At 47.6% G+C, this 25379-nt stretch overlaps 1 protein-coding gene and 1 pseudogene across 7 annotated transcripts in view; one reads left to right on the plus strand and one right to left on the minus strand.

The window, feature by feature from the left end:
* Positions 1-17221, minus strand: part of LOC147110994 (uncharacterized) — an 81144-nt pseudogene extending 63923 nt beyond the window's left edge.
* Positions 1-25379, plus strand: part of foxp1b (forkhead box P1b) — a 581092-nt gene that overhangs the window by 278306 nt on the left and 277407 nt on the right. The window lies entirely within an intron of this gene.

The following is a 25379-nucleotide window of genomic DNA, read 5'->3' on the forward strand; positions in this document are numbered from 1 at the left end:
CAGAAAGCAAAGAGTTGGAATAAACGGGTCTTTTTACGAGTGGCAGGCAGTGACTAGTGGGGTACCGCAGGGATCGGTCCTTGGACCCCAGCTATTCACAATATATATTTATGATCTAGACAAGGGAACTAGATATAATATCTCCAAGTTTGCAGACGATACAAAGCTGGGTGGGCGTGTGTGCTGTGAGGAGGATGCCGAGAAACTCCAGGATGATTTGGACAGGTTGGGTGATTGGGCAGAAGCATGGCAGATGCAATATAACGTGGATAAATGTGAGGTTATCCACTTTGGTGGCAAAAACGGGAAGGCAGATTATTATCTGAATGGCAATAGATTGGGAGAAGGGGAAGTGCAACCAGTCGCTGAAGGTAAGCATGCAGGTGCAGCAGGCGGTTAAGAAGGCAAATGGTATGTTGGCCTTCGTAGCGAGAGGGTTTGAGTACAGGAACAAGGATGTCTTGCTGCAGTTGTACAGGGCCTTGGTGAGACCACATCTTGAGTATTGTGTGCAGTTTTGGTCGCCTTATCTGAGGAAGGATGTTCTTGCCATGGAAGGAGTTCAGCGAAGATTCACCAGGCTAATACCTGGGATGGCAGGAATGACGTATGAGGAGAGATTGGGTCGATTGGGCTTATACTCGCTGGAGTTTAGAAGAATGAGAGGGGATCTCATTGAAACTTATAAAATTCTGACAGGACTGGACAGACTAGATGCAGGAAGGATGTTCCCGATGGTCGGGGAGTCCAGAACCAGGGGTCACAGTCTAAGGATAAGGGGTAAGCCATTTAGGACAGAAATGAGGAATTTCTTCACCCAGAGAGTGGTGAACCTGTGGAATTTTCTACCACAGAAGGCAGTAGAGGCCAATTCATTCATTAAATATATTCAAGAAGGAGTTGGATATATTTCTTAAGGCTAAAGGGATCAAGGGGTATGGGGAGAAAGCAGGGACAGGGTACTGAATTTGGATGATCAGCCATGATCGCATTGAATGGTGGAGCAGGCTCTAGGGGCCGAATGGCCTACTCCTGCTCCTATCTTCTATGTTTAGTTGCTGGTTTATTTCTTCTGGCTGTTGCTACAATTCTACACGTTTTTGGTGCTTTCCATACCTGTTTCAACTATCAAAATTCTATAGGCAGTGGTGTGGCAGGTGCTGAAGTATTTTTTGCTGGCTTCAAGGCTTCTGCACAAATGAGTTGCTCCCAGACATGGGTGCACTAGTAGGCCTTCCTCTTGGAATCAAGCATGACTGGGAGAATGAGCAGAAGCCACGCAGAGCAGGACAAGCTGCTAGAGGAGGGGGAGAAGGGCTCTCAACAGGAGGCCATATCCACCCAGGGTGTTCAGGGAGCAATTCTCCTACCTGAACCTCAGCGACGACCAATGTTTGAGACTTCTGCGCATCACTAAGGATGTTATCATTGAAATCTGCAAACTGCTGCAGCCACAACTTCAACCTCAGAACAGGGCAAGGATCACGTTGCCAGTGGCTGTGAAGGTGACCGTGACTATGAACTTTTATGCGTCTGACTTCTTCCAGCTGCTGATGGAGATATTAGTAACATCTCGCTGTTTGCAGTGCACTGTTGCATAAGGGACACTGAGGTTCTCTATTCAAAAAGAGTTAACTTCATTTCAATCCCTCTTGCCAGAGACCAGCAGGCAGAGTGAGCACAAGGATTCGCAACGATTGCAGGCTCTACAAGGGTGCAGGGTGCCATTGACTGCATGCACATTGCTTTGCTGTCACCTTCCATGGATTCAGGCCCATCGCTGGCCACGGCCTCAGCCGTGGCCCTTCCCATAATGGCCAGCACTGTCTTCTCTATGGGGGTTAGAACATGCAGGTGCGCGTCTCCCCTTCCGGTTAGTTCCTGCTGCCATTGTTTGTGCATCACCTTCTCCTGCAAGAGAGAGGGAAGTTTGTCATTGAGGGTCCTGCATTACATTTGGGTGATGTTGCTGTCATGGTTGAATAGCTGGCAGTGTGTGCAAGGTGTGAGATATGGGTGTGAGGTTTGCAACAGTGTTAAGTGTGTGAGGGTGAGGTGAAGCATATGAATGTTGGGTGTGAGTCCTGATTGATAGAGATTGTTGGTAGGTGAGTGATGGGTGTATGGTGAATTGAGCAGTGGCTGAGGCTAGTGGTGCAGTTGGTTGGATATGGCATTTGAAGATGAATTCACTGACTTTGACCACTCGTGTGGTCATTAAACATTTTGTGCCACTGCATCCAAGTCCTCTGGGCTAAACTCCTGGCAATGACCTCCGCGGCTACCTGTTCCCGCTGCCTTCTCATCATGTGTCTGGAGGGCCTCCTGCCCCCCTGTGGATACAGGACATCTCTCCTCCTTTCCACCTCCTCCACCAAGACCTCCAGTGCAACATCCGGAAACCTTAGTGCACGCTCTGTCCCATGGTCAGCCATTGTTGATTGTTGCACAGCACACTATTCCCAATGATCTCAGCACTTCCAGCAGCCACAATGCGCCTACCCTTTAAGAGATGTAGGCTTGCTTTAAGTAGTGCAGGCTAACTTTAAGTAGTGCTAGGAAGAAACCATATTGGGTCTCCTGCTGTTGCTTGCAGCCAATGAACGTGGCAATCATTATAATGAACAGGCAGCACAAAGTTGGCGTGCTGCCTGGATTACACTGAACCAGCGCAGGATAATCATGCATTGCAATCCCCGCGTCCGGTTTGGAGGGCTATCCAATTTAACTCCCAACACCTTTTAGAAGAGGAGGGGAATTAGATGAAATTGGCAGAAAATAGTGGCATGAAAATTAAAGAAAAACAAGTAGTTTCTGAAGTATAAATTACCCATAGAAGAAAAAGTTATCAGCTATGAAACAGCGCTCACTAATCCTTAATATTTCATGGGTAATGATCCTTTTCCTTGCTTTCTATAAACTCCTGAAAAGTTGTTTGACACAGAACGGCCAGCATCCGCCCCCCCCCCCTCCATCACCACCTTTCTAGGAATATCTACAAAGTGTTTCATACCGTAGATGATTCTGATAAGACCATAAAATAAAACTAATTGCCACTATTTGCAATATAATGGCCATTAGTTATATAGTAGAAGCTGTTTAAAGCTGTAATACCCTATAGTTGTCGACTAAAGTTGGAAACTCTATGCTGGCATCGAGGGCAAGATGCCACCTTTGATCCATACAAATTGAGTTTGATTCCCCAGCCTGTGCTGAGTGAACTGAACTGAGTTGGGTTACAATTGGCTGCAGTGCCCATGAATTAGCTACAGGAACCTTGGCCAGTACCCCGTTAGAGATGTGTGTTTGTGGATGTTAAAGACAGGATTGAACCCTGCTGTGTTGTCCAATACAACAGTTAAATAGCCCAGCATTGACTGTTGAGAGTGTCATATGAATAATGACCATTTTTGGCAAGATATCAGAGAGTGACTGCTATTCATCGAACTGAACCCAGTAAAAGAATCAATGCTTTAGGAGGTGAAGGGAGAAGAGAAATTTGAGAGAGAATAAAAAATAAAATAAAATTGTCCTGCATAGCTTCATCCATTGTGAAGATAGTCCAGTTTTTACAGTGGAGTTCAACATCAAGAGTGTGCGGCTTGTGTGCTAGTTCAATTATTGGTAGAAATCCAAGGGTAAAGAGTAGAGGTCAGTGGTCTAAGTACAAGTACAGTGTTCATGAAATTGATCTACATTGCAAAAATTCAAATATCTTTGCAGGAACAATGTAGCATCCTTAGTTCCTCTCTGTATGTCAGAAAAAATAATTATGGGACAGCTATGGGGCACCCAGTTGTGATAGTGTAATACCCCTGTGGTAGGTGAAATGTCCAGTTATTCCAATTAGGCAGACACTACAGACAGCATGGCAGTAGAATCTGGATAAGAACATGCCCATTAGCAGGGTAGCCAAGGTCACCACTCATTTCAGTGATTTTTTTTTAGATCTATTTTAAATTTTAAGTTCAGGGAAATGGGTGGTGCAGTAAGTAAGCACACTTTCCTTTCACCTCTGGGACCTTGGTTCAAACCCATGCAGATTGATGGAGTAAATGTTTCCTTTATCTATTAGCTGTAAAGTTCCAAGTGAAATGAGTTTGGACAGTTTCAACCCTGTGAGTCCGCATCACAGAGTTGCCCATAATTCAGCACTAATTGTGCGGTCTCGTTTGCGCTACATCCTGCTGCAAGTTTGAGTCGAGGTGCTCTTTTTATTTTTCTGGACAGCTCCACTGTGGACCATCTGTTCACAGTCCTGCCTTCTCATTGTCCCTTCCTCCCACCACTATTTTTTCTGCTCTATAACGTCCAACTAAAATGATTAGGCTGCAAAATTCAGCTCTGTAGCGCCGTTGTTTGGGCACGATGAGTGTCATTTTGGTTCCAAAATGGGGCCCGCGGCACACTTCTGGTGTGGGCCACACTGGACGCCACCTTGGGTAGGGTGTTAGCGCGGGCGCAGGGGAAGTATGCAGAGTAGGCAGATTGTGACTTGATTTGACACAAGCGCTGCCAATTTGGAGCTCAGTGCTCCACCTAACACCCTCTCTTAAGCTCGCACAGTTGAACACAAGTTCAACAGCAGGAAGGACCCCCACCAGCCCTATTGGAAAGGGATCATCAACGACTTGCAGGTTAGTTGCTGATTGATTTCTTTTGGGCTGTTGCTGAGCTTGTGGAAGTGTTTGATGGTTATTTCAAGTTGCTAAACGTCTACAGGGGGTGGTGTGGCAGGTGCTGAAAGACTTTGTCCTAACTTCAAGGATTCTGCACAGACCACTTGCTCCAAGACATGGGTGCACTCGTAGCCATTTTATCTTGGCCTACAGCATGACAGGGAGAATGAGCAGAGGCGATACAGAGCAGGACAAGCTGCGGGAAGAGGGAGGAGAAGGAGGGGGAGAAGGGCTCTCAGCAGGAGATCATATCGGCCCAGGGTGATTATGGAGCAATACACCTACCTGAACCTCAGTGAGGAACAGTGTATCGGAAGACTGCGCATCACCAAGGACGTCCTCACTGAAATCTGTCACCTGCTGCAGCCACAACTGCAACCTCAGAGCAGGGCAAGGACCGCATTGCCAGTGACTGTGAAGGTCACAGTGGTCATGAAGTTTTATGTGTTTGGCTCCTTCCAGGCTGAAGCAGGAGATATTTGCAACATCTCCTAGTTTGCCGTGCGCTGTTGCATAAGGGAGGTAACTGAGGCTCTGTATTCTAAGAAAGCTGAATACATTTCTTTATCTTTGGCTAGAGAGCAGCAGGCGGAGTGAGCACGCGGCTTTGCGAGGATTGCAGGCTTCCCCATGGTGCAGGGTGAAACTGACCGCACGCACGGCACTTTGTGGGTCCCGCATGTAAACTCTGAGATGTACTGCAACCGAAAGGGATTCCACTCCCCTCAATGTCCAGCTGGTGTGCGACCAGACTCGGCGAATTATGCAGGTCAATGCCCGGTATCCTGGCAGCAGTCATGATGCCTTCATTCTGCAGCAGTCCACTGTCCCATCTGCATTTGAACCACCACGACAAACCAAAGGGTGGCTACTGGGTGACGAGGGCTATCGGTTAACAACATGGCTCATGACTCCGGTGCGGAACCCACATACACGTGGCCAGCATTCCTACAATGAAAGCCATGGTGCCACATGAAAGATCATTGAGCAGACCATTGGCCTACTGAAGCAACGCTTCTGCCGCCTGAAGTGCTCTGGAGGAGCCGAGCACTACTCAGCGGAGCGGGTATCGAGAATCTTGGTGGTCTGCTGCTTGCTGCACAACCTTGCCATCAGGAGGGCACAGCCCTTGCCACCAGCCATACGGCGACAAGCTGAGGAGCAGGAGGAGGAAGAGGAAGGGAGGAGGCAACTCAGACAGCTCCTTTCTGGCTGGGCTGTCTGTGACCGACTCATCCAGCTGCGATACCGGTAAATGGAACCCCAATTCCGCAGTCCCACACCTTACCTTCCCTCTGTCACTGAGCATCACAGTGTCTGCTTGCCTACAGTGCAAAAATAAAAACACAAAATAAACATTCCAAGCCAAATTTATAAATTAAATAATGTCATATTGCATACACCCTTGTGCATTCCCTTAGTGCCTGTCTTCCATGTGCATTTGCCTGTCCTGGTGCTAATACACAGTGCTCCCCTCGTGGCTGCAGCATGGTTGGTGGAAGGCTGCTGACTTTCAGTGGAGGAGACTGCAGATGGCCTTGGAGAACGACCTCGAATAGCTCTGGGCCTACAAGGCTCGGCTTCGGACTGCATCATCTCGGCATGGGCGGCAGCAGTCTGGGCTGGCTGGCTGACAGGCAACAGCAAGAGCACTGGCAGAGTGGCGGCGGTGGGGGTGGGGTGGTGGGGGTGGTGGGGAGCATGAATGCCGCCATCCTGAGAGAGGAGAGCAGGTTTGTGCTCCACGGAGCCACTGCCACTCTCCCGGGGTGGCGCCTCAGCAATCCTAGTAAGCTGTTGGAGGATAGATTGCTGGACTGCTGTGACACCCTACAAGTGCCTTTGAACACTGGTAAGTGCAGTCAGGATGGCAGCATGTTGAGCTTGCATGACAGAAGTCTCAGCTTCCACTGCTGCACCCAGACGTTGGGTGGCTTCTGCTTGTGCTGCAATGCAAGACATCGGTCATCAGACGCTGCATCTTGGTTGGGTCCACAAATGTGCCAATGGAATTGGCTATCACTTCCATGCTGGAAAGGATGGGCTCCAAGCTCTGTGCAAAGTCCTGTGCCAAGTTGGTGCTGGACATGCTTCTTGACATTGCATGCAGGCTTTCTGGCAGGCCTGCCAATGCACCAAGCAATTCATTGTGCATACACATTAGTCTTCTGTAGATTGTCCCATCGAAGTGCTCATCTGAATCCTCTGCAGAAGAACTCGTCTGCGACCTCGCCCACAGGGGAGCTGGCACAAGCGCTCCCTTGCTCCCCTCCCTGGTTGCAGGCCACTCATGACTGGAGTTTCACCATGTGCGGATTCTGCCTCGAAGCTATCCTCTAAAGTAGGCAGAGTGTCAGTATTTGAGCTGGTGGCTGCGAGTGTGAAATCGATTGATGGTGCTGTGTCTTTATCACTGCCTTCTTCCTCTTCCAGTTCTTGCTCCTCCATCACTGCCTGGCCACTTTGCAGTTCTTGTGTATCTGAAAGGAGAAAGGCACAAGGGTAGAGTTGTGGTGTGGGGCGGGGGGCGGGTGGGGGGGGTGGTGGGGTGCATAGCAAGAGGTGCATGCTTACACCATCTACAGCTTGTAAATCAGAAGAGATTGTGGGATGAGGAGGCAGTGGGATGTGAGGAGGAGGATTATGTATGACGATACTGTCATCTTCAATTTTTTTCAGCCCCACTGCTGGCCACGGGCTCAGCAATAACCGCTCCAATGATGGTGATCACCATCTCCTTCATCGGGGTAAGGTCATGCAGCTGCCTGCCCCCCCGCCGGTTAACTCCTGCTGCCATTGGTTATACACCAACATGTTCTGCAAGAGAAAGTGTGTCAGTGAGTGTGGTGCAATGTGTTTGGCTGATGTGTCTGTCATGGTTGCAAAGCTGACTTTGTGTGCAGGCTGTGAGATATGAGTGTGAGGCTTGCAGCAGTGCCAAGTGTGTGAGGGTGAGGTGAAGCTGTGAGGTATGAGTCCTGTTTGATAGAGATTGTTGGTAGGTGAGTGATGGGGGTGTGGTGCAGTGAGCAGTGACTCGTGGTTGGTGGGTTATAGCATTTGAAGATGAATTCACTGACCTTGACCACTCGTTTGAGGTCATTGAACTTCTTGCGGCACTGCATCCAGGCCCTCAGGGCTTGACTTCTGTCATTGACTGCCACGGCTACCTGCTCCCACTGCTTTAACAGAGTTTATCTAGAGGGCCTGCTGACCCCCTGTGGATAGAGGGCCTCTCAGCTCCTGTCCACATCCTCCACCAAGGCCTCCAGTGCAGCGTCTGAGAACTTTGGAGCCACTCTCTCCCCTGTTGCGCCATTAGTCAGTGTTCGCACAGGTCAGACTCTCTTCCTCAGCCACTTCCAGTACATAGAAACATACATAGAAACATAGAAGATAGGAGCAGGAGTAGGCCATTCGGCCCCTCGAGCCTGCTCCGCCATTCGATGAGATCATGGCTGATCATTCAAACTCAGTACCCCGTACCTGCCTTCGCCCCATATCCCTTGATACCTTTAGCTCGAAGAAATATATCTAACTCCTTCTTGAATATATTTAAAGACTTGGCCTCAACCACCTTCTGTGGTAGAGAATTCCACAGGTTCACCACTCTCTGAGTGAAGAAATTCTTCCTCCTCTCTGTCCTAAATGGCTTACCCCTTATCCTTAGACTATGACCCCTGGTTCTGGACTCTCCGACCATTGGGAACATTCTACCTGCATCTAGTTTGTCCAGACCTGTCAGAATTTTATAAGTTTCGATGAGATCCCCTCTCATTCTTCTAAACTCCAGCGAGTATAATCCCAATCGACCCAATCTCTCCTCATACGTCATTCCTGCCATCCCAGGGATCAGCCTTGTGAATCTTCGCTGAACTCCTTCCATGGCAAGAACATCCTTCCTCAGATAAGGCGACCAAAACTGCACACAGTACTCAAGGTGTGGTCTCACCAAGGCCCTGTACAACTGCAGCAGGATATCCTTGCTCCTGTACTCAAACCCTTTCGCTGTGAAGGCCAACGTACCATTTGCCTTCTTTACCACCTGCTGCACCTGCATGCTTACCTTCAGTGACTGGTGCACAAGGACACCCAGGTCTCGTTGCACTTCCCCTTCTCCCAATCTATTGCCATTCAGATAATAGTCTGCCTTTCTGTTTTTGACACCAAAGTGGATAACCTCGCATTTATCCACGTTATATTGCATCTGCCACGCTTCTGCCCATTCACCCAACCTGTCCAAATCACCCTGGAGTTTCTCTGTATCCTCCTCGCTGCACACACGCCCACCCAGCTTTGTGTCGTCTGCAAACTTGGAGATATTGTGAATAGCTGGGGTCCAAGGACCGATCCCTGCGGTACCCCACTAGTCACTGCCTGCCACTCGGAAAGAGACCCGTTAATTCCTACTCTCTGCTTTCTGTCCGCCAACCAGTTCTCTATCCAAGTCAATACCTTGCCCCCAATCCCATGTGCCTTAACTTTACATGCTAATCTCTTATGCGGGACCTTATCGAAAGCCTTTTGAAAGTCCAAATACACCACATCTACTGGTTCTCCCTTATCTATTTTCCCAGTTACATCCTCAAAAAATTCCAGTAGATTAGTCAAGCACGATTTACCTTTTGTAAATCCATATTGACTTTGTCCGATTTCCCCACTACTGATGTCAGGCTTACCGGTCTGTAATTCCCCGCTTTCTCTCTACCACCCTTTTTGAATAGTGGGGTAACATTAGCTACCCTCCAATCCATGGGTACAGTTCCAGATTCCAGCAAATTTTGGAAGATGATCAGCAATGCATCTACTATTTCTAGGGCCACCTCCTTAAGTACCCTAGGATGTAGATTATCAGGCCCTGGGGATTTATCGGCCTTCAATCCCGTCAATTTCCCTAACACCATTTCCCTACAAATACTGATTTATTTCAGTTCCTCCCTCTCATCAGACCCTATGTTCTCCAACATCTCTGGGAGGTTATTTGTGTCCTCCTTTGTGAAGACAGAACCAAAGTATGCATTTAATTGGTCTGCCATTTCTTTGTTCCCCATTATAACTTCCCCTGCTTCTGACTGCAAGGGACCTACACTTGATTTCACTAATCTTTTTCTCTTCACATATCTATAAAAGCTTTTACAGTCAGTTTTTATGTTCCCTGCAAGCTTACTTTCATATTCTATTTTCCCCTTCTTAATTAATCCCTTTGTCCTCCTTTGTTGAATCTTAAACTGCTCCCAATCCTCAGGGTTACCGCTTTTTCTGGCCAATTTATATGCCCTCTCCTTGGATCTTATGCTATCCCTAATTTCCCTTGTTAGCCACGGTTGAGTCACCCTTTTTGTTTTATTCTTAACCCAAACTGGGATGAACAACTTCTGTAGTTCATCCATGTGGTCTTTGAATGTTTGCCATTGCCTATCCACTGTCAACCCTTTGAGTGACATTCCCCAATCAATCCTACCCAATTCGCGCCTCATACCATCGTAGTTTCCTTTATTTAAATTCTGGACCCTAGTCTCCGAGTCAACTACTTCACTCTCCATCCTAATGAAGAATTCTATCATATTATGATCACTCTGACCCAAGGGGCCTCGTACAACAAGATTGCTAATTAATCCTCTCTCATTACATAATACCCAATCTACGATGGCCTGATCTCTGGTTGGTTCTTCGACATATTGTTCCAGAAAACCACCCTGTAAACATTCTAGGAATTCCTCCTCCACAGTATTTTTACTAATTTGGTTAGCCCAATCTATATGTAAATTAAAGTCACCCATGATGACTGCTGTGCCCTTACTGCATGCTTCTCTAATTTCCCTTTTAATGCCATCCCCAACCTCCGTGTTACTGTTTGGAGGTCTATAAACCACTCCCACTAACGTTTTCTGCCCCTTGATATTTCTCAGTTCTACCCGTACAGATTCCGCATCATCAGAGTTAATATCCTTCCTTTCAATTGTGTTAATCCCCTCCTTAACCAGCAATGCTACCCCACCTCCCTTTCCTTTTTGCATATCCTTCCAAAATATTGAATACCCCTGGATGTTGAGTTCCCAGCCTTGGCCACCCTGGAGCCATGTTTCTGTAATCCCAATCAAATTATATTCGTTTACCTCTACTTGTGCAACTAATTCATCCACCTTGTTCCGAATGCTCCTTGCATTAAGACACAAAGCCTTCAGGCTTGTTTTTTTAACGCTCTCAGACCTATATGAATTATAATTTACTGTGACCATGTTTGATTTAAACCGTTGAGTTCTTTGGCTTCGAATTTTGTTTTTCTCCTTCCTGTCTTTTGCTTTTTTCCTTGTTTCCCTTTCCTCTGTCTCCCTGCTAAGGTTCCCAACCCCCTGCCACTTTAGTTTAAACCCTCCCCAACAGCACTAGCAAACACTCCCCTGTTTGTACTGGTCCCACCTCTCTCAGAACCGGTTCCAATGTCCAAGGAATTTGAATCCCTCCCCCTTGCACCATTCCTCTAGCCACGTATTCATTTGAAATATCCTCCTATTTCTACTCTGACTAGCACGTGGCACTGGTAGCAATCCTGAGATTACTACCTTTGAGGTCCTATTTTTTAATTTACCTCCTAACTCCCTATATTCTGCTTTTAGGACCTCATCCCGTTTTTTTACCAATATCGTTGGTGCCTATGTGCACCATGACAACTGGCTGTTCGCCCTCCCCCTCCAAAATGTTCTGCAGCCGCTCCGAGACGTCCTTGACCCTTGTACCAGGGAGGCAACACACCATCCTGGAGGCTCGATTGCGGCCGCAAAAACGCCTATCTATTCCCCTTACAATTGAGTCCCCTATCACTATAGCTCTTCCACTCTTTTTCCTCCCAGCCTGTGCAGCAGAGCCACCCATGGTGCCAGGAAGTTGGCTGCTGCTGCCTTCCCCTGATGAGTCATCCCCCCGAACAGTATTCAAAGTGGCATATCTGTTTGAGAGGGGGATGGCCACAGGGGATTCCTGCACTACCTGCCTGCGCCTCTTACTCTGCCTGCTGGTCACCCATTCCCTTCCTGCCTGTACACCCTTTACCTGCGGTGTGACCAACTCGCTTATTGTGATATTCACGACGTCCTCAGCATCGCGAATGCTCCAAAATGAATCCATCCGCAGCTCCAGTGCCGCAATGCAGTCTGTCAGTAGCTGCAGCTGGACACACTTCCTGCACACATGGTCGTCAGGGACGCAGGAAGCATCCCTGATTTCCCACATAGAGCAGGAGGAGCACACTACGGGGCTGGGCTGTCCTGCCATGACTTACCCTTTAATTAATTAATTAAAATTAAATGAATCCCACCAATTTCACTTCAATTAAATGATATACTCAAAGGCCCTTGCTTAATAGTAGTCCCCGCTACACAACAGAGATCTTAGAAACCACAAAATTTAAGTTTAGAAAAATTTAGAAAGAAAATACTCACCAACCAATCGCTTACCTGCTTCTTGGTGACGTCACACTTCGATTACTTTTTGCTTCCCTCTCCCGGAACCTGGATTGGTAAGCCGCCTCTCCGCTCTCTCGGGGCTCTGGGCCTCGCTGCTCGCTGCCTCTGGTGCTCTTTATGTGCCGCCTCTGGTGCTCCCTCGCAGGTCCGCCGCCGCCTCCGCTCTCTCGGGGCTCCAGCCAGAATGCATCTCCCCTTTAAGAGGTGCTGGCTGGCTTTCAGCAGTGCAGGCTTGCTTTAGGTGGTGCTAGCCTCGCACGACCTTGGGCCCCCTGCTGAGGCACTGAATCACTCACTCAACAGCGTGTTTAGCGCTGCCTCAATGCTGCAATCATTTAAATTAGCAGGCAGAACAAAGCTTGCGTGCTGCCTGCATCAGAAGCAACGGGCACGGGTTACTCGCGCATCGCAATCTCTGCGCCCGCTTTCGGGGGTTGTTGAATTTAGCCCCATAATCTTTAAAATTTCACTTTTTGCAATTTGTTTTTTTTACTTGTTTTGGTAATGAAAATGAAACTATTTGGGCACTGGTCATTTAATGGTTACGTGTAGTATGAACTAGATGTAAAATAAAGCCACTTCTACTCGGTCCAAACAATATACTTAACCTCAAAAGAACACCCCCAACTACACAAATGTGAATTTCTGCACCACACATCATATTGGATGGACTCTAGGATAAATTTGCTGATTGTACGCTTCCATTGGCAACCATGCTCGAAGGGTTCGACGGTGAATCGGTGCCACAGTGTTGTAGCAATAACTCTGACTGACACTCCCTTCTGGCATGGCTCTCACTGGGAGTGCGGGATTGATGCATTCACCTATCAATTGTGAAATTTACCAGTTGGTGCCTACTAATACCGAATTGGCCTCAGCGCCCCTGTGGTAGCGAGGGAATAATCGGGCAGGGCTCCTATTCCTGATAGCTATCCAGCTATCAGATGGGGACAAGACTGGCTTGGTTGTGATGCACTCTCCCCAATGTGGTCAGTTAACCGTTCGACACTTAGGGCTAGATATTTGGTACCTTAGTACCTCCTGTTAGCGCCCAGGTGGGGCGCTAAGGGCTTATCGCTCGGCCGCAGCGATTTCAACGCCACCCGCGAAATTCAGTTGGCATTTAGCGCCAGTGCTAGCACTTAGCGCCTGACCCTTTAGTGCCGTTCAGACTGTGACATCCATGAGTGTACAGCGCCCCAGATGCAAAATTCAGTCGCTTCCCCTGACTTACCGCCTGGCGCTGAGAACGACAGAAATAGCAGGCGTTGATACCTGGGATTGCCGCTCCTGAGGCGCTATTTAAAGGGATCACTTAGCGGTTCATTGGGAGGTCAGATTCATTGCTGGCTTGTCAGATAGTGTTTTGTGTTTTGGCTGTGTTCATATTGTCTCCATTTTTGCTTTGTTGCTGCTCTAACAGTTTCTTCACTTGTATTGCTCTGAACATTTCTATGTCCTCTTTTCTCATTTATGGGGGCTGTACTGGCACTCCACCTTCTCCGGCAACTACATCAGAGGCAGCAGATGCAGAGACAGAGATTGCCAAATGTGGCCAGAGGTAGGAGGAGGGCCGACAGACCTCGCAACAGGAGGCCTTACCCTCCCAGGGTTTTCCAGGAGCACTTCTCCTACATTCATCTCTCAGAGGAACAGTGCCTTAGAAGGCTCCGCTTCAGCAAGGAGGTGGTCACAGAGCTCTGCCACCTCCTGCAGCCAGACCTCCAGCCCCAGCTCAGGACCAGGACGTCTCTCTCAGTAACAGTTTAGATCACAATCGCTCTCAATTTCTACGCCAGTGGCTCCTTCCAGGCTTCAACAGGGGATATTGCAATGATTTCGCAGTTCGCCATCCATTGCTGCATCTGGAAGGTAACAGATGCTCTCTACAGAAGGAGATGGGAGTACATCTCGTTCCCCATCACCAGAGAGAAGCAGGACGAACGTTCATGTGGCTTTGCAAGGATAGCGGTTCAGGGCGCCATTGACTGCACCCACATGACATTGCGGGCACTTCATCACAATGCAGAGGTGTTCCGTAACCGCAAAGGCTACCACTCTCTGAATGTTCAGTTGGTGTGCGACCACAGACAGCTCATCCTCGCCGTCAATGCCCGCTATACTGGCAGCAGCCACGATACATTCATCCTGCGACAGACCGGTCAGTGTCCCAGCACTGTTCCACCCACCACATGAAGATCACGGCTGGCTGCTCGGAGACAGGGGTTATCCACTCACCACCTGGCTGATGACACCCCTCCACAACCCCAACACTCCTGCTCAGCATATATACAATGAGAGCCATAACGCCACCAGGAACCTGATTGAACAGACAATCGGGGTGCTAAAGCAATGGTTCCGCTGCCTTGACCGCTCTGGTGAAGCCCTGCAGTACTCCCCTGATCGAGTCTCCATTTCCATCATTGTGTGTTGCATGCTGCACAACCTGGCCATTCTGAGGGCCCAGCCATTGCCACCAGGTATTGGAGGTCCACCTCAGGAGGAGGACGAGGGAGAAGAAGAGGTGGCAGAGGATAAAGAGGAGGAGGAGCAGCAGCAACGGAGGAGGGAGGCACTCAATCTTGCTTCTGCAAGGGCCGTGCGTGTGCCTCATTAGACAGTGTTTCCAATCAATGATATAGCACATGGCATTTGCGCAGCACAACCACATCATTACATCCAGCTCGCAGCCCCTATCACCAGGCAAAGGTCAAATGAGAAACATCACAAAATGTGCAACGTCAAATTAACAATTTATTATCGAACACAACTCTCTCTTATGAAACACAACTACAGGAAACACTCGTTTAAACGGCACCTAAATATCCAGAATTCTCTATTAACCGACAAAATTTATACTTTGAAAACAACACTTCAATAACCGGAAATGTTGCTGAGTCCGAGTCCGAGTCTCCTGCGGTGCCCGAGTTAGTCAGTGGGAGTAGTTCTCCAAACTGCCACTACTCGGCTTCTTGGCGCTGTCGGAAGTCTTTAAAGAGTTATGGATTACCCTCAACTGGCAGTACTGTACTTAATCAAGCATCTTCCACCATCCATTTAACACAACATTCTGAAGGTGAGTACCCAATTACTGTATACTGCACATTTCTTGATTTTTAAAATTTTTGTTTGTTAAAAATAGCCTCGGTAGATAACCCTCTCCGTCATCCGGAATTTTTAATCAACCAGCACGATCCCGGTCCCGTCGGTGCCGGATACCAAAGAGTTTCCAGCATTCATAAACAAACACCACCATTTATCAACAAATAGAACTCTTTCTTATCAAACTGAACTATTTGTTACCAAACACAAATATTTATTTACAAGCATAACTATTTGTTCACAAACACAATGGCCTAGAAATTTGGTGGGCTGCGCCACCAGTTAGCGCCTAAAGAGGGCACTCAGTGGCTTTAGCGTCACTGGCCACGCCTCCCGCAAAATTTAGCGGGGCGCTAATGGCGGCGTTAGCCTGTAGCGCTGCGCCGCCACTGATGACGTCATCGGTGTGCGCAGCGCCCCGAACGCGATATTGTGTCGCGCCCCCCCCCCCCGTAGCGCGACCGGTTCAGGGGGGCCTACCTGTGGCGGTAGTGGCGCAAATTAAAGGGGAGGTGCGGGGTGGCCATTTTTTTCGGTGGCCGCCTGCCAGCACCTCCTCGTGCCGCCCTCCCCGGCCTCCTGATCCCACCCCCCCGGGCAGTGCCGGCTGTGTCCCGAGAGCCCGGCACTTCTCCTCGGTGCCGCTCTTTTGCTGGCACTCGCGATTGGAGATTGCGCTGGTGCAGGCCCCTCCCCTTTAAGAAGGGGAGGAAGGTCTGCAGTACCGCAGCGCGCCGTGCCGCAGCGCATGACGCTGCGGCATGTTGCGCTACGATATTCAGTTTCAGCGCCCCAAGACAGATGCGGGGCGCCTCGAGCAGCGCCCTGCTTCCGTTTGGGGCGCTCAAACTGAATATCCTGCTGGCGCTCCTGGCTCCTTCCGGGGCGGGACTTCCGGCGCCCAGGCGAGCTTGGCACCCCAAATGGGGCGCCACCGAATTTTTAGGTCAATATATTTACAATCACATTAATTTATTAACACACACTTACCCCCATTTGCTACTAAAGTATTCTTTACTCCCCCTTTTTCAATGATTTTCCTCCCCTTTTGAGTTACCCCCCTCCCAACCCTACTGCTCCTCTGTAATGTGGCCCCAGTGGCTGCAGCAGGGCTGATGGAAGGCTGCTGAGTCTGGGAGCCAGAGACTGCAGATGGCCTTGCAGGACGCCCTCAACCAGCTCTGGGCCTGGAAGGCCCGGCTGCAGACTGCACCACCTTAGCATGGGCGGCAGCAATCTGGGCTGGCTGGGTTACAGGCAGCGACAAGTGCAATGGCGGAGTGGCAGTGGTGGGAGCAGGAATGTTGTCATCCTGAGGGATGACAGCACCTTCCTGCTCGATCAACACACTGCCACTCCCCTGGGGCAGAACCTCAGCATTCGGAGCAATCTGCTCAAGCACAGATTGCTGGCCTGCTGCCGCACTGTGAGATCCCCGGTGGACAGTGGGCGACCCAGTGACGATGGCAGCAGTCAGCGCTTACGTGGCATCAATCTGAGACTGCATGAGAGCAGTCTGAGATTGGATGCCAGCAACCACTGACTCCATTACACTAAGCCATTGCGGTGCCTCGACCTGTGCTGCAATAGCTGCTGCCACCTCACCCATGACACGTGGCATAAGGTCTAGGTCCCCATGGTCTCTCTGCGAGTCGACCATCCTTAGCAAACTGCCAAGGATGGGCTTGATGGTGTGAGCAGAGCTGAGTGCAATGTTGGAGGCGGATTCCTCCACCCTCCTTGCCAGCGCATCCATGCTCCCGGGCACCCTTGCCATTGCACCCATGAGCTTGGTGTGCATGCCCATTGCTCATCTGGTCAGTGCCTCCATATTGAGGTCCTCATCCAAGACCTGCGCAGCAGAACTCGCACTCGAACTCACCCAGAACTTCACCCATATCAGACTCATCTACTAGGCTCCCCTCCAGCAACCGCGCCGCCCCATTATCTGACCTAGTGCCTTCGAGAGACACAGACAGTGAGGCTCTGGCTTGTTCTTCCTCCTCCTCTCCCGTGCCGCTGCCACTGGGAGGCTGAGGGACAGGCTGGTCAGCTGGTGGCTGATTATTGAAAGCATTAAGACACAAGAGTGGCGTTAAGGTCAGGGGAGGGGGGCAGGAAGGGAGCAAGGAATGAAGACAGTATACTTAGATGGAAAGTGGGAAAGGCTTGTGGTGTGAGGGGGAAGTGGGAGAGGTAATGAACATACCATTGTTGTCCCCAAGGGGGTCGAAGTCTCCGACAGCCACAGTGCCCAGGACCTGGGCCCCAATGACGTGGACCACTCGCTCCTCCAGGTCTGTAAGGGGGTGCAGGACTGCCTCACCTCCTCCCGTTCGGAGCTGCTCCCTCCTGTTGTGAGCAAGCTTGGTCTCCAAGAAAAAGGAAAGTGTGTGAGTGTGCAGCTGTGTGTTTGGCAGATGTGCCTACCATAGTTGAATAGCTGTTAATGTATGCAAGGTGTGAGGTGTGGATGTGACTTTTAGTAGGTGGGCATCGTTGGTGGGTGAGTGTTGGGGATGTGGTGGTTTATACAGTGTGTGCACAGTGTGAGGTTGAGGTGGTGACATGTAGAGGTTTTTGAAGCATGTACTCACCCTGACCACCTAAGTGAGGTTGTTGAATTTCTTCCGGCACTGGGTGAGAGTTCTGTGGACCACGCTTCTTTCCAAGATGTACTGGGCCACCTCCCTCCACATCCTTCTGAACTCCTGTGGCAATGGCCTCCTGCCAGTGTCTGGGAACAGCACTACCTGTCGGCATTCCACAGCCGCGACCAGAGCCTCCAATGCTTGGTCGCTGAACCGGCGAGCCCTCTCCCTGGGCCTCTGATCGGCCATGACTTCTTTGAGTGAAGGCTTGCAGCTCCTTGCAGGCCCAGTTCACAAGCAGCAATGATCAGAATGAGGCTGTGCAGCATGATTAAACCTCTCTAAGAACTGGAAGGTGCCAGTCTGTCTGACGACTTTGTAATTGACAGCGTCGGAACTTGATTAGTGCTCTGAAGGTAGCACCCCGCTATCCGACGTTAGCGCCCTAAGAGACGTGTGTGGCGCTTGATTTAGTGCTTCACATCCCTCTTGGGGCGCTAAAACTCAATTTCGTGGTCACCGCCGCTACTTAGCACCAGGCGCTAAAGTTAGCGCCCAGGTGATGTTAGTGCCCCAATATGGTCGATATTGAATTTTTCCCCCTCAGTGTCCACATTTATATTTGAAGAATGGTCACTTGGGTGAAGTACCAGAGGGTGACCAGCAAAAATAACTTCTTCACCAGCAGCAGGAGCAACAAGGAGAGAATGCTGGAGCTGCAACAGGTGCTATTACAGCAACACATAGGAGAAGGGTTGCACTCAGGTGACCCTACACTCTACATAGTGTTTATAGCTCACCGAGGAGCAATGTATAAAGAGGCTCCGGTTCTCCGGCAGAAAGTAACAGACCTGTGCAGCCTCCTGCAGAAGAAGCTACAGCCTTCTGTGCCATTTAGGCACTCTGCCAGCGGCAGTCAAAGTGATAGTAGCCCTCGGGGTCCTTCCAGGCTGCAACGAGAGACATGGCACATGTTAACTAGTCGGCTGCACGTGCCTGCATTATACAAGTGATGGATACTCTGTTCGCTAAGGCAGGCCAGTACATCAAGTTCCCCAGTCAACAGAACAGAGCAGTGGGATTTGCAGCAGTTGCTGGGTCCTCAGAAGTCCAGCCTGCTACTCACAGCACTCATGGAGATTAAGGCATTGCCACATGAGTCAGGACCTTTGTTGATCACGAAGGAGTGCCACTCTCTCAATGTGCACTTGGCATGTGACCATAGTCTATGAATTATGTAGGTGTCTGCACGGTACCCTGGTGGTAGCCATGATGCATTCATCCTGCGTCAGTCCTGGATCTCTAGGGGGGAAAATTTGGTTGCTTTGCGCCCCCCGTTAGCCTCCTACAAAATTCAGTGGGAGGTTAGCGGTGGCGGTAACCGTTAGTGCCCCACGGCGCTGCGCCACTGGCGATGACATCATCACCGTGCACAGCGCCCCGCTCGTGCCCCGGCTGCAATCTTCAGTAGCGCCCCCTGACTTACCGCCGGACGTTATGTCCGACGGGGTCAGGGGGGGCCTACCTGCGGCCGGCGCGGCTCTAATTAAAGGGGAAGTGCCGGGCGACTATTGTTGCTGGCCGCCTGCCAGCACCTGCCCCCGTTGCCGTACTCGGCCTCCTCTAAAGCCTCGACGCAGAGTGCTGGCTGCGCTCCGTGAGTGCCAGGCTCTTTTGCCTCCGATCCCTGGTGGCCCAGCTGGGCCCCGGGTTGTGCTGCGCAAGGCCCCTCCCCTTTAAGAAGTGGAGGAAGGCCTGCAGTACCGTGGCACGTAGCGCCGCGATATTCCCTCACAGCGCCCCAAGAGGGAGGTGGGGCGCTTCTAGTAGCACCCTGCTTCCCTCTTGGGGTGCTACCGATGAATTTCGGCTGCGGGGGTGCTAATTTTGGCGAAGTTAGCACCCCAAAGGGGGCGTGACTCAATTTTTCCCCCCTACATTTTTGACCCAGAGCAGCAGGTCCATAGCTGGTTATTAGGGGACAAAGCATACCTGTTACCGCCACGGCTGATGACACCTCTATAGTACCCATGAACCCCAGCTAAAAGGCGATGCAGTGAGAGTTTTGGAGGCACCAGGGCATCAATGGAGCAAGCCATTATTGTGCTGAAACAGCGATTCAGGTGCCTGGATAAATTTGGGGGTTTCCTGGGGAAGAGGACCTGCTTCTGTTCCCGCACTGTGCTCCTCTTGGATCTCCACTGTCATGCCACTGAATCTTGGAGCTCTAGCCCTCAACATTCTGAAAGCAAGTGGAGAAACAGCAGAACCTGCTCTTCTCAGGGGCACTGAACTTATTGCAAATGTTGAAACCACAATAAAATCAGCAAGACAAACTCTTCTCAGGGTGATTTGACATCTCTCTTTAAGAGGTGCATTCACCCGTGAAATACTGCAGATCTCAGCCAGAAATCCCCTCCCCCAATTGGGCGGGCTGCCCGTCAGCGATCTTAATGCCTGGGCAACCTGTCAGAGTCAACTGGGCTTTCTGTCCACGTGATCAGGTGGTCAGAAAAGTTACTCTGCCTACCAACCACCCGAACACGCCTGGGGAAAATGTACCCTAGTCAGTCTAGTTGCCAGTTTATATTTGCATTTATATAGTGCCTTTCACAACCTCAGGACATCCCAAAGTTCTTTACAGCTAATTAAGTACTTTTGAAGTGTAATTACTGTTAATAATGTAGAAAATGTGGCAGCCAATTTGCATACAGCAAGGCCCTACAAACAGCAATGTGATAATGATCAGATAATCTATTTTAGTGATGTTGGTTGAAGGATAAATATTGGCTAGGACACCGGGGAAAACTCCTTTGCACTTTGAAATAGTGCCATGGGATATTTTACGTCCAACTGAGAGGGCAGACCTTTAACCTTTAACAGGTTTAACCTCTCATCTGAAAGACAGCACCTCCGACATTGCAGTACTGCACTGAAATGTCAGTGTAGGTCTTGTGCTCAAGTCTCTGGAGTGGGACTTGAACCCACAACCTTCTGACTCAGAGGTATGTGTTCAGATACATCTGAGTCACGCTGACCCTTGAGTTGAGTCTATTCACCTGCACTCAATTCAGACGTGAAGAGTTTGAGTAATTTATAATGGCTCAAGAAGGCTGGATTTCAGAATGAAACAGTATTCCTTTTTCTCACTGGCATGAAGAGAGGGCACAGGGGATAGCCTTTTGAGCTTGGAGTTAAGCTACATTTGTGGAACTGTGTCAGAGGTTTGCCCTACATCTAACCCATGTTTTACTTGGCCTGGATTGCTTGATGCTGTTGCTGGTTGCCAACAGGTGCAGTATGTTCCATTCCTCACCAGTGACGTCCTTCACTCCGATGAGCAAAAGAAAACCACCAATTTAGATTGTTAGAAAAAACAAACTTGCATTTGGTTCGTTAAAACAGCTGATACCAATTAACTATAAAGTCCTGTAATCAAAATGTATAAAACTATTATATGAAAAAATGGGCAAGCATTAAAGGCTATCATACAGATTCACTTTGATCTTGTAGCTTCTGTGTTTCAATTTGATATGCATTCCTTTTAAAGCATTTTGTTTAAAGCATTCTGTTTATCAAAAAAGTTCACTTTAAAGATTATTTAAAATAATTTTTTGTCTTGATGAGTATAATGTGAGATGTAGTTGGTGGGATTTGTTTTGATTTTGCAGTATGGCTACTGTGTGTGTGTGTGTAAATTTAAACATGTATATTGTGGAACATTGAGCACAGCAGGGATGGGGAGTCATTCAAAAGCTGATGATAATCTGAACACTCCCAACGCCCTGATATGAGGCTCACTGCAAAAAGGGTCACGTTTGCAGAACTGTATGCAAGTTATCTAAAACAAGTGGGTTTTGCAGCTCAAATTAGTAACATATAGAACAGCTTTTTGTTGAGGTAAATGTGTTGGGGAAATTATTTAATATAATTTTTTCCATGTTTGTCGACAAACAAATTGTGGACTATAATTTATAGTGCTGAACTTGAAGAGAAAATGTTATCTTGTGGAACACTTGTAAACTGCACCTATTTTCCTCAAATCCACCCTCCTTGTGGTGCATCGAGATTACTCATGTGTTGTAATGCTTTGAACTACACATGCTCAGAAAGACCATTTTCCCACATGTTGACATTTGATGAAATTATTCAGATTTGCCTGGAGCACATTGCTGTCTGTGAGTGTGTTTATTTCAGACCAGTTTAAATGCACACTTAAATCATATTCGGGTGTCAGACAACTAAAAAAAAACTATATTAAAAAGAATAATTTCTTCTGTAATCCTTCATGGTCCCTGGTTGTGCCATCCATAATAGGGCTGCAGAAGTACATGTGAACTGAAACAAAGGGAGATTGGAAGATTTGATTTAGCGTAGAAAAAAACAACCAAATGAAAGAAATAGGGCAAGTTTCTGTGTGGTTAGCAACGGATGGATAAGGCTAAGCTGCTGATGCAAACAATTCTTGTTTGTGAGTAAACAGAACCTTGTGTAAACAGGTTGTCCTGGTCTCACACTGGGCTGATTTCACGGTGGGCGGCAGCTGATATATGTTAATATACAAAAATCACCACTTGTATAAATGTCAGTGGATGAAAGAAGACTGACTAGTTGTTTGTCTTAAGTTCTTCCCACTGTTTACTCAAGCCACAATGCATTGCCTCGACCTTGATTCCCTAAGAATGGCCCCTTTCTCCCCCTCAATCTGTTTACATTGTCTTGGCTGAGTGTCACCTACAAAATCTGTCGATTATTCCACCTGGTTAATGTTAAATTGGTCTTGCAAGATGATGTGTTTGTTCATGAACACAAATGCAGGCACATTGTTTACTGTAGCTATGGCAGCAATCAGTTATTAAACAAATATACCTCTGTTTACGGGTGTGAGCAGCAGTTTATCCTGTATGGTTGGACAAAACTTAATGCTGTGTTTTGATAAAGAAGAAGGGAGCTTGTCCGTGGAATGCAGCTCAAGCAGACTTGAGTTTGCTTTTCTTATCAGAGACTTGACTGAAGGGGCAAGCAGATTAGCAAGCTGTTTAGTTCTCCACTAGATTTCCTTAGAGTGGAATGGTATCTATGCAGTTGTTTGCTTTCTCTTCCTTCCCCCCACCGCCCAACAAAAAGAGACAGGGTTGAACAAGAAGAGTATGGGCAGACTGGGTGCATCAGATGGACAGAAAATTCTTTGTCCAACAAATGCTGGCTTAACAGGCCTCTGTTAGAGAGGTACAGTGTTGTGCTGCAAGAGTGGGAGGTGGTTGCAGGTGACCGTATGCTTAGTTTGTTCCTCGCGGTGTTTGGTAAACAAGTTAAAAACCTTTACAAGGACTGCCTGTGTTATTGTTCTGAATGTTGTTGTTGTTGTTTCAGGATATTTGTTGTGTATTTAAACCTGACAGAACCTGTTAAGATTGGCAACAGAATGCTGGGATAGTTCAAAGATAAGGAAAAAACTACAGGCATTGTGACCTTGACAAATCACATGTGTTTGTGAAGCAGTCCCTTTCCCTCCATTAATTAATGCACTTTTGCTCTAGATGAGTATTCAAAGAAAATCACATATTTTTATCTTCAATAATGCTGAAACTCACATTATGCATTGGAAATGATAAAACATTTATCATTTTTACCAACAGGTAATATACATAATTTATGCTGTTTTAGTGCTACCCTTTTTTGATATTCATGATGGATAACACTTAAGATTTCTTCTCGATATTGCAGCGTGGTATTACACTACAGTAAAATTAATGAGAAGGTAGATTTATGAGTTTCATTTGTTTGTCGATTCAAAAATTAATTGAGTGTTAATTTTAGCTGTTCCTCATCAGAATAGGTACTTAGCATTTGGGCATTATTCTGCATTCATTGTGGGCTACCTTCAGTTTATTGTGGGTCAGTAGTTTTGCATACATTGAAATAGCCTTTAGGCTCATTCTCTTGATTACTTTTTAGCTACTGTGCATTAGAAAATTTACTCCTTCCCTTTTATAATTGTGAAAATTCATTATGGGGCGACAGTGCATGCATAATATCAGTAGAATGGCACGTAGTATTTTTAAACTGCATTACAGACGCATTGTGTTTGGATAATTTTGTCTCTAGTTTACGGATTTGGTAACACTCTTTACTATTTAGCATTTTCTGTCACACAGCATTTGAAATTGTTTTAATTTAGAATCTTTGTCAGTCGGCTTTTATTAGTCCCATTCTGGTTCCAGTGACTGAGCTTCCCACAGGAGTAAGCATGTGATATTATAAATCTGTGTTTAGTTCAATTTTCACTTCCTTTGATGATTAGGCAGAGTGTTTTAAGGGCATTTTTTCTGCTTCATATAAATAATTGATCAGTTAAGTTAATTCATTTCAGCCTGACTTGGTCAACCTTCATTAACTGTCCAGGAATAAAGCCTCTCTTCTTGTTAGCTGAGCAACTTTCCCAAAAAGGTTAATTCATCAAAGTAAAGAGTTATAGTTGGGTTTTGATCACACAAGTACATCACTATCAAGGTGTGAAGTGAATTAAAAGCCTGCCAACTGCCAAAGGCAAACCAAAGTTAAGGAGGCGGTACTTCTTTTGTCAGACTGATTAGGCTTTAGTTCCTAACTCTCAGAAAAATTAAACCCATATAACCTAGGGCATGTTTTCCATACCCAGTCTTTGCAGAACATTCCACGTGGTCTATTTTGAAATACAGATGTACTGGTCCAACAACAACTAGTTTTACTTAATGGTTGCTCTATAGTTCAACTGAATTTAAAGCTGCAGCACCTATCATACCTATGTATGTATTAAACACCTTTCTTAGTCTCCCAACTCGCCAAAAAAATACAACTTTATTTAATCCAAATGCCCAGATATTTTCAGTTACTCTTCTGAGCATCAAATTAATTTTCAAATAAAGATTAATGGCTAATCATGGTGGTGTCCAGGAAGCATGCGATCACTCCAACTAATCAGATGACTATTTCACAGTCAGACCACCATGATTGTTGACAACTTTCTCTTTACAGACTGAAGATGTAAACTTAAAATGGACCAATACCTAGCCTGAATTGTTTTTTCAGTTTCATCTTTTTTCCTTTGTCACTTGGAAGGTGCTGACTCCCTGCTGGAGTATAGTTCCACAGGCATCGGCTGACCTCCAGTACTTCATCCACATGGTCATTTTTCACGTGTGAGCCTAGATAATAAGTGTCAGCAAGCTGTTCGACTGGGGGAGGGAGGGATCACATCAGAATCTGAATTGAACCAGTCCTTACACAAAATTATTTTTTTTTAAAAAGGAGGTGGGTAAATGTAACAGGAGTACATTCATGTGGCAGATCTTGGATATGACTACTGCAGCTTTGAAACGAATTGAACTTTTCCAGAGTGCTGGTATAATGCTGTATTTTATTTTTAAGGCACATGATTGTTCACTAGAATATTTTTTCCTCAGTCACTAATGTGAACAAAAAAAGCCAGTGCAAGTATGAAATGGGTTTCTGCTTTTTTGTTCACATTAGCTACTGAAGGAAAATGAACCTAATTGCCTCTT

The sequence above is a fragment of the Somniosus microcephalus genome, chromosome 11, assembly GCF_052327205.1.
Source record: "Somniosus microcephalus isolate GS21.2 chromosome 11, FLI_Smic_1.0, whole genome shotgun sequence".
Taxonomy (NCBI): Eukaryota; Metazoa; Chordata; class Chondrichthyes; order Squaliformes; family Somniosidae; genus Somniosus; species Somniosus microcephalus.